This window comes from Scylla paramamosain, unplaced genomic scaffold (assembly GCF_035594125.1).
Source record: "Scylla paramamosain isolate STU-SP2022 unplaced genomic scaffold, ASM3559412v1 Contig44, whole genome shotgun sequence".
Lineage (NCBI taxonomy): Eukaryota > Metazoa > Arthropoda > Malacostraca > Decapoda > Portunidae > Scylla > Scylla paramamosain.
In genome coordinates this window covers 117,501-127,500 of record NW_026973709.1, presented here as the reverse complement: position 1 = coordinate 127,500, position 10,000 = coordinate 117,501, and the positions used below count along the sequence as shown (strand labels likewise).

Sequence of the window (10,000 nt, the reverse complement as noted above, 5' to 3'; positions counted from 1 at the left end):
CTTTTATTTATTTTTCTTTCTTTTCTTTAGTTTCTCCTTGAATTCCTTAAACGTATACTATTAAGAAAGATATTAAGACGTGTATTGATAACGAAAACGGAGGAAAAGTCAATTAGTAAGTGATAAAAGGGTTATTTCTCTCTTTATATTGCAATTCTACATTTTTATTTAGTTACCCCTTCAATTATTTCAAGGAGAACTATTACGGAACATACATAGACAGTTACGGAAAATGGAGGAAACGCTAATTTGTAAGCGAGAGAGAGAGAGAGAGAGAGAGAGAGAGAGAGAGAGAGAGAGAGAGAGGAGAGAGAGAGAGAGGAGAGAGAGAGAGAGAGAGGGGAGTTTAAAAAGCTGCGGATATGAAAGATTGAGGGGAGAGGAGAGAGTGAAAGCCAAAGACAACAACAACAACAGCAACAACAACAACAACAACAACAACAACAACAACAACAACCTACTACTACTACTACTACTACTGTTCATCGTCTTCTTTTCCTCTTCTTATTCATCTTTTCTTTTCTCTCTTTTATTCCCTCTCTATTTATCACTCGTTCCATATATACATTACCTTTATTACTCTCCTCCTCCTCCTCCTCCTCCTCCTACCGAATTTTATCCAGAAAACTCTCATTTGAATATATACGAAAGAGAGAGAGAGAGAGAGAGAGAGAGAGAGAGAGAGAGAGAGAGAGAGAGAGAGAGAGAGAGAGAGAGGGGGGAGGGGAAGGGGCGCAGTAACACCATCATCAGAGGAAAGGGAGACGATGTTTTTTCTCTCTCTCTCTCTCTCTCTCTCTCTCTCTCTCTCTCTCTCTCTCTCTCTCTCTCCTCTCTCTCTCTCTCTCTCTCTCTCTCTCTCTCTCTTCGTATATATTCAAATGAGAGTTTTCCGTTTGGTGGAAACACTAGCTGTGCATGTACCCTGAGTGAAAGTTTTGTGAACATGATTGTATCCAAGTCGCTCCAAGGAAGTGAATGACTCCACGTATTAATAATCTTTTCATTATTAGTTCACAAGCTGTTCGTGATTGCGACCAAACAAATCATTCTTAAGATGGGAGAAGTGTTAATGAATACATCTCAGGTTAAAACAAAACAAAAAAAGTGTGGAAACGAGAATATAGAGGATTTACCATATATATATATATATATATATATATATATATATATATATATATATATATATATATATATATATATATATATATATATATATATATATATATATATATATATATATATATATATATATATATATATGGTAAATCCTCTATATTCTCGTTTCCACACTTTTTTTTTTTTTTTTTTTTACCTGAGATGTATTCATTAACACTTCTCCCATCTTAAGAAGCATTTGTTTGGTCGCAATCACGAACAGTTTGTGAACTAATGATGAAAAGATCATTAATCTTGCCACGTGGTTAAGCACCATGAATGTATTAGGTGAGTTCGGATCAGCTGTCAGGGTTTGCCAAACTAATCAGTATACGAGTAGTTATTGCCAAGGAATTGACATTTCTGTGGTACTGCTGTATTCCCTTGTATTATTTTGACGTAGCTGTGTGCATATGTGTGTATGTTTCCATTCTGTTGTGCGTATAATCTGATGATTCGAAACCGATGCGTATCCATTCCAAGACATATTCCAAGCCTTTCATCTCCTTACCGGTAGCCAAGAAATTCCTCTCTTTTCAGAACGTCATTGTACGACAGAGTAACCAGCTAAACAGCCGAGCCCTCAGCGTGCGCCTCCCGCCGGACAAGGGACCCTACATCCAACACTACCTCATTGAGATCCACAACGAAGGCTCCTCCTACTCACTCCAAGCTTCTGAAAACCGCTTCGACACCCTTCCTTCGCTCATCACCTATTATTCTCAGTGCTGGTGAGGACAGAGAGGAGGCTGGACGTTATGTCTAACCACTGTGCTGCGTGTTTTTTGTTCACCAACTCTCCATATCCCAGGATGAAGTTGTGTGGGTGTGTGTGTGGTCTGTGTGGGTAGGTGTGTGTGTGTGTGTGTGTGTGTGTGTGTGTGTAAAACGTACCCAGGAAGGCCACTCGCGTAATATATATGAGGATTAATTTGCCTTGTTGTCAAGTCATGGCTTTCTTGCAATGCATCCCGAGCTCCTGCAGGTAATAGCGGGACGCGCTCAGTCCAGGGATGATGTAGGAGTGGGTGGCGCCTTCATACCTTTTTGTTGTCTTTTCAGCGAAGAGTTGCTGGCTCAGCTCAAGCTTCCTCGCACCATCCAGGAGGCCAAGACCCGCCATGAACTCGGCTCTCTCTCGCCTGCTCGGACAAGGTGAGCATCAAACACTTACGTGGTCGTGAAATGTAATTGAAGTGTAATGAGCGAGAGGAGGATTCTCCACTTCAATGGTGGAATGACCTCTGCCTTTCTACGAATGTGTGGGTAGTTTGATGGCCCGGGAAGTTAATAATCCTTGACTGCAATGCCTCATTCATGACATCTGCTTACCCCAGTGAATGTCCACGATGTCACCACTACGATGGCCAGTTATAAGACTGCCATAGCGACTGAGTTGGTGCAAAAAGTATCCCCTACCTGGCGGACAGTACCTCCTTGCCCACGAGATCATCCCTTTCATTCTGTGTAACTTAATATAATCAAGCGTTGTTGAAGCGTGATCAGACGCATGTTAACGGGAGGTCATTGAACTGAAGAGGGGAAGAGGTTTGATGGGAGGAGACATTGGTAATACTGCATACTAGTTTCCAGAAGTGTTGGACGTGCTTGAATCATACTTTGTTGTGCAGTATTTTTGAGACATAGACGTTGATTTGGCGCGCTCAAAAAACACGCGAAAATTTGACTTTCCGGGGGAGAATGGTGGCTTCGGCCGCCCAAAACCTGCAGATGGCGCTCTCTCCTCTCTCTCTCTCTCTCTCTCTCTCTCTCTCTCTCTCTCCTCTCCCTCTCTCCTCTCTCTCTCTCTCCTCTCTCTCTCTCTCTCTCTCTCTCTCTCTCTCTCCTCTCTCCTCTCTCTCTCTCTCTCTCTCTCTCTCTCTCTATCTTCCCCCTCCCTCTCTCCCTATTCTCTCTCTTCCCCCCCTCCCTCCCTCCCCATTCCCTCTCCCTATTTTCTCTTCCCCTTCCCTCCCTCCCCATTCCCTCTCTCTCCCCATTCCTTCCCTCCTCTCCCCCTTCCCTTCATCCTTACATTTCCTCCCTCCCTCCATCTCCCTCATCCCTTTCTATTTCATTTTGTTTTTTATTTATTTATTTATTTTTATTTATTCATTTAATTTATTTTTATTTAAGAGGGGTACCTGCCAAGGCCAACAAAATTGGAAAGAAAAAAAATGTTCCCTGAGGGCGCCGGTCCCCAAACTGAGTCAGAAACGATTGTAAAAAAATTAGAGGATGAGTGTCTTGAAGCTTCCCTCTTGAGAGAATAGTCTTGATAAGCGTCCACAGTGTTAGACGAAGACTTTGACTTGTGTTGATGAGGGGAGTAACAGTCTTCGGAGCTTTGTTCTTTATTAACAATATGTACAGAAAGAAGGGCAAGGAAAAGATGTCTCAGAGTGGTTAGTAATTAAGGAAAGATGTGCCAAACAGTTGTACAAGGGCTTAGCATTGACGTGTTTGGGCAAAGCACCTTATCTTTTTCCGTCTTTAAGGTATACGTGGAAACAATGAAGGAAGTGATGATATTGCGTGGCTTGCATCCGTTGTTGTCATGGTTGGACACAAAACAAGAGTAGAAGAAGAAGATGATAATGTGAAGAAAAGAATACGTTCAAGAAGAATTACTTGAAGAAAAAAAAAGGAGGAAAATGAATATAAAAAAAAGTTGAAGAAAATGATAAGCGTTATGTGATGGTCATTGTCTCTTATTTCCGAACACTCTACTAAAGTGACTCTAAATGAAGTTGATTGTCTAATTATTATTAATTATATTATAGAAGAAAAGGAAAACTGAACACACACACACACACACACACACACACACACACACACACACACACACACACACACACACACACTGAAATATTATTTTTCAAAATATTTCGCAAGAACACTATCAAGACTTCCGTCATTATGTAACGCATCCATATATATATATATATATATATATATATATATATATATATATATATATATATATATATATATATATATATATATATATATATATATATATATATATATATATATATATATATATATATATATATATATATATATATATATATATATATATATATATATATAAACACATTTAACATCAGGTCACAAGCACACAGCGAACATCAATATGGACCCAAGTCTCAAACTCACACATCAAATTACAATATAGAAATATATCTGTGTATAAATACATCAGATTACAATATAATAAATATATCTCTATACAAGCACAGCCTGTGTTACCTTACAGAACTTTTCAGTCCCATGGATGTACCTGTGTACTGCTTTGTACATAACCATTGCTGCAACCTCTGCTCTTAACCTAATGACATTCATCCAAGTGTCCTTAATTCACTGTCCTTAATCCACACTATTTTCTTAATTCAAAGGCCTTAATCCACACTATTTTCTTAATTCATTGTCCTTAATCCAGACTATTTCCTTAATATAGTGTCCTTAATCCAGACTATTTCCTTAATATAGTGTCCTTAATCCAGACTATTTCCTTAATATAGTGTCCTTAATCCAGACTATTTCCTTAATATAGTGTCCTTAATCCAGACTATTTCCTTAATATAGTGTCCTTAATCCAGACTATTTCCTTAATATAGTGTCCTTAATCCAGACTATTGTCCTTAATCCAGACTATTTACTTAATCTACTGTCCTTAATCCAAATTATGTCCTTAATCTACTCTCCTTAATTGTAGATTCCTTAATTATAATATCCTTAACGACAACATTTTCTTAATCAGTGTATAATCCTCAATCCAGTCTATTTTCTTAATTTACTCTCCTAAATCTGTACTATTTTCTTGATCTGCCATCCTTAAGACGGTAGACAAAGTAGATCATCTACTTAATCTACTGTCGTTAATCCAGACTATTTTTTTTATTTACTATCCTTAATGTAGACAATTTTCTTCATCTACTATTCTTAATGTAGACTACTTTCTTGAAGTAATATCCTTCATCCAGTCTATCTTCTTAATGTAATATTCTTAATCCAGACCTCTTTCTTAATTTACTATCCTTAATACAAACTATTTACTTGATCTACTATCCTTAATCCAGATTGTTTTCTTAGTCTATCAACCTTGATCTTAATTTCCTTAATCCAGACCATTTTCTTAATCTGTTATCCTTAATTCAGACTATTTTCTTGATTTATTATCTCTAATCCAGTTTATTTTCTTAATCTACTTTTCTTAATTCAGACTCTTTCCTTGATCTACCATCCTTAATCCTGATTTTTTTTGTTAATGCATTAATCTCAATTTAGACTATTTTTGATTCAGACTTTTTTAATCTACTATCCTCAATCCAGACTATTTTCTTAGTCTACCATTCTTAATCCAGGCCATTTTATTAATTTGATATTTTTATTTTATTTTCCTTATTTTGTTATCCTTAATCTTCATTTCTAAGTGTAATATTTTCTTATGCAGACTATTTTCTTAACCTAATATCCTTAATCCAGACTATTTTCTTAATCTACTATCCTTTATCTTAATAACCTTGATTTACTGTCCATAATCTTGATTTTCTTAGTCTAATATCCTTAATGAAGAACACAGTTTTATATCCTTAATCCAGACTATTTTTTCTACTCTATTGACTGCTCCTATTTTCGTTTTGGGATCTTCTTTGAGCGGGATTTTTATTCATCTATTTCTTGCCTCTGCTGACCTCCCTGATGGATAACAAATCAAAACAAAACAAAAAAATCAGTCAATCAATAAAATCAAGGCGGAGGCTGAGAGGACGCGGCACCTCTGGGCGTACGCAGACGGAGGACGTGAGTGAGGATGTCGAAGCGGTATCGTTTTCCGTTGAGCGTCAAGGTCATGGACAAATCATCATAATCTATCGCTGCTTGTAATTTACACAGCAGCGTTCGTCCAAACACGAAATCAAACCAGTGGCGCATGTATATCGTGTCCATCTTTCGCAGAGTGTCTGTGCCGCTACCAAAGTGCAGCAGGACTCGTTTCGGCAGCACAGTCGATTTGCCTGTCCTGCACAGCATCTTGTCCTGACCAGTCTTAGTGATAGAGAATGTTGACGCGTTACCAGTGTTCACCATCACCGTCAGCGGCTCCTCGATGCCTAACGCTCGTGCGGCAAACATGAACGTTTTGCGTTGTGTGTCCGAAGGTTGTCTCCGCCGCAGACGTTTTGGGTGACGCAGGAACAGGATGCTGCTGTCGTCGGGATGGAACTCCTGCCGCACCTCGGCCTCCTGCAGGCGGCTCATGGACATAACTATTAGGTCCAAGTAGTGCTTCCTCACCATCCCCGCGTACAATGACCGTCATGCGCGTGTTGACCGCCACGTAGCGACGCAGCATCACCACCACCTCGTCCAGCTCGATCACGTCCAACTCCAGCATGCCAGCCCAGGTAAACAAGTATTTCTTTACCGTCTCTTGCTTGCCCGTGACGATTCCCAGCCTCCGGGCCAGTGTTAGCCTCATGAGGCTGCATGAGGAGCCGCTGTCAAGCTGGACAAGGCACGGGTGGCCGCGCACGGTCGCGGACACCAGGTTTTCTTTCCCAATATTAAGACGGCACCACCTGCTCACGTTCCTCTCCTTGCTGACTCTCTTGGCATCCACCCATCAGCCTCACCACGTCGTCTTTGTACCACCCTCTCATCTTCCATCTCTTGATGCCGTGCTTAACGCATTGACAGCACTCCATCTTCCCCCCCTTCTTTCGTTCTCTCCTGCCCTCCCCCCTGCTCTTCTTTGCCTGCTTCTCGTCGTCCTCCGCGTCCCTGCCTCTTCCTCTTCTTGTCCTGCTTCGCGTCGTCGTCCTTAACCTGCCTCTGCCTCTTCTTGTCCTGCTTCTCGTCGTCCTCCGTGTCTAGCCTCTTCCTCTTCTTGTCCTGCTTCTCGTCATCGTCCGTAACCTGCCTCTGCCTCTTCTTGTTCTGCTTCTCGTCGTCGTCATTAACCTGCCTCTTCCTTTTCTTGTCCTGGTTTTCCGTTTCCTCCGTGTCCTGTTTCTTCCTCTTGTTCTGTTTCTCGTCGTTGTCCTTGTTCTGCCTCTTTCTCTTCTTGGTGCGGTCCATAATCGGATGAAAACACTCCACGCTCATCGTTTTCTTGCCTTTGATGTCATTCCCGTCCCTCTGATTTTTGTGTTCTCGCCGGCTCGCGCGATGTTTCATCTCTGCACAGCCTTCAGTGACCGTCTTCTCGTGGCTGGTGCAGTCTTCGAGGCTCTCCAGCCGCCTCTTCTTGTTCTTGGTTAGTTTCTCCTTAGCCTTCCCCTTCTCACCGAGGGTCTCTTGGGCGTCCATTGCTTGTCGTTTCCTCTTGTTGTTGTTGAATCTCGTATTATGGAGTGTTGTGCCTAAATCTTCAGTAGAAAATCCAGGCATTGCACAGTCTTACTGGGAACCTGTTCGTCAGAGGGTATGGTATACCTTTGCGCCCCCTTCTTGGAGCGCTCAGCAGCTTGGAGCTAAAGACTTCGGCACCCACCAGGCGCACCAATCAGAGGCCTCGATTCAAGAATGTGATAAGGTCTTTAGCCAATCAGATACAGGAATGAAACAAAAATATAAAATTATGACTATTTTTCATTAGCGGCAGTGATGCACTTTTCAATTAATTATGCTGAATCACTGCAATGAAGACTCCTTTCAAAACCATAGAAGTAATACATTTATATGATTTAGTATATTTAATTCTCTAAATAATAATTTCTATCAGTCACTTATCTGTGTTATTTGGCTCACACTTCATACATCAGCAGCTGTGCACTAATATCGCACTAACATTTGGCGCCACCACGGTCTGTCAGCCATTTAGAGCCGTGGAAAACCTCGCCAACAATGCCCATTCACAACAACGTAACTGACGTGTAGTTTTGGCTCAGCTAAAATGACTTCCACTGCCACATTCTCGTGTCACTGTGCCGAGGAGAGCAAGTTCAGTCCCGCGCTTACAATGCCAAGGGTAGAACTCGAGCCGTGACCCTTACGTGCATCAGTGAGGAAGCAGGAAGAGCAGGAGGGGGATCATTATGAGCTGAGGACACAGTATGCTTGGCTTGTGTGCGTTTTAAGCCATTATTATCTAAGTTATAAGATTTTCTTAACGAATGAGTTGGTGCAAGTAGTGTCCCCTACCTGGCGGGCAGTACCTCTCGCCCAAGAGAACATTCCTTTCATTGTCTGTGTAACTTAACGTTGTTGTGGAAAAGGAGGAGGAGGTAAAATTAGAGGGAGTATATATTATCTTGGCAGTTTAGGTAAGAGAGAAAGCAAGAGGAGGAGGAGGAGGAGGAGATTAGCAATAAGTGATATAAATTGATATTAATTGTATGGGTTATGAAAGGAGGAGGAGGTGGAGGAGGAAGAAGACGAGGAGGAGAAGGAAGAGGAGGAGGAGGAGGAGGAGGAGGAGGAGGAGGAGGAGGAGGAGGAGGAGGAGGAGGAGGAAGGGTGTATGTATGTGTGTGGTCTAAAGAGGCTGTAGAAATCTCTCTCTCTCTCTCTCTCTCTCTCTCTCTCTCTCTCTCTCTCTCTCTCTCTCTCTCTCTCTCTCTCTCTCTCTCTCTTTATTTAAACATAAGTACATTATCACCCGAAGGCGCCATTATCACCCGAAGAGAGAGAGAGAGAGAGAGAGAGAGAGAGAGAGAGAGAGAGAGAGAGAGAGAGAGAGAAAACATCGTCTCCCTTTCCTCTGATGATGGTGTTACTGCGCCCCTTCCCCTCCTCTCTCTCTCTCTCTCTCTCTCTCTCTCTCTCTCTCTCTCTCTCTCTCTCTCTCTCTCTCTCTCTCTCTTCGTATATATTCAAATGAGAGTTTTCTGGATAAAATTCGGTAGGAGGAGGAGGAGGAGGAGGAGGAGAGTAATAAAGGTAATGTATATATGGAACGAGTGATAAATAGAGAGGGAATAAAAGAGAGAAAAGAAAAGATGAATAAGAAGAGGAAAAGAAGACGATGAACAGTAGTAGTAGTAGTAGTAGTAGGTTGTTGTTGTTGTTTTTGCTGTTGTTGTTGTTGTTGTCTTTGGCTTTCACTCTCTCCTCTCCCCTCAATCTTTCATATCCGCAGCTTTTTAAACTCCCCCCTCTCTCTCTCTCTCTCTCTCTCTCTCTCTCTCTCTCTCTCTCTCTCTCTCTCTCTCTCTCTCTCTCTCGCTTACAAATTAGCGTTTTCTCCATTTTCTATAACTGTCCATGTATGTTCCGTAATAGTTCTCCTTGAAATAATTGAAGGGGTAACTAAATAAAAATGTAGAATTGCAATATAAACAGAAATAGCCCTTTTATCACTTACTAATTGACTTTTCCTCCGTTTTCGTTATCAATACACGTCTTAATATCTTTCTTAATAGTATACGTTTAAGGAATTCAAGGAGAAACTAAAGAAAAGAAAGAAAAATTAAATAAAAGTGAGGATTTCGTTACTCGTTTTCTATTTGATTATTTTACGTTTTCCTTGAGGAGCAGGAGGAGAAGGAGGAGGAGGAGGAGGAGAGTAATAAAGATAGTGTATATAGAGAGAAAAAAACGAAAGAAAAAGTGTGGAGAAAAAAGGAGAGAGAGAGAGAGAGAGAGAGAGAGAGAGAGAGAGAGAGAGAGAGAGAGAGAGAGAGAGAGAGAGAGAGAGAGAGAGAGAGAGAGAGAGAGAGAGAGAGAGAGAGAGAGAGAGAGAGAGAGAGAGAGAACTGTTTAGGAAGACGAAGAAAAGAGAGGAAGATAAAAAGAAGAGGAGGAGGAGGAGGAGGAGGAGGAGGTTTATTGACAGTCATTTACCATAAGAGGAGAGCGAGAGAGAGAGAGAGAGAGAGAGAGAGAGAGAGAGAGA

At 41.2% G+C, this 10,000-nt stretch overlaps 1 protein-coding gene and 2 long non-coding RNA genes across 4 annotated transcripts in view; 2 read left to right on the top strand and 1 right to left on the bottom strand.

The window, feature by feature from the left end:
- The window catches only part of LOC135098091 (uncharacterized), a 20,795-nt gene extending 18,485 nt beyond the window's left edge, over positions 1-2,310 (top strand). For both annotated transcript variants that reach the window (XR_010266544.1, XR_010266545.1), the window contains 2 exons: positions 1,699-1,889; positions 2,221-2,310. This is a non-coding gene — a long non-coding RNA (uncharacterized LOC135098091). The remainder of the gene's footprint in view (positions 1-1,698; positions 1,890-2,220) is intronic.
- Positions 1-10,000, bottom strand: part of LOC135098088 (uncharacterized) — a 28,802-nt gene that overhangs the window by 3,317 nt on the left and 15,485 nt on the right. The gene's annotated exons all lie outside the window — the stretch shown is intronic.
- The window catches only part of LOC135098092 (uncharacterized), a 25,269-nt gene continuing 17,569 nt past the window's right edge, over positions 2,301-10,000 (top strand). Inside the window, exon 1 of the long non-coding RNA XR_010266546.1 lies at positions 2,301-2,313. This is a non-coding gene — a long non-coding RNA (uncharacterized LOC135098092). The remainder of the gene's footprint in view (positions 2,314-10,000) is intronic.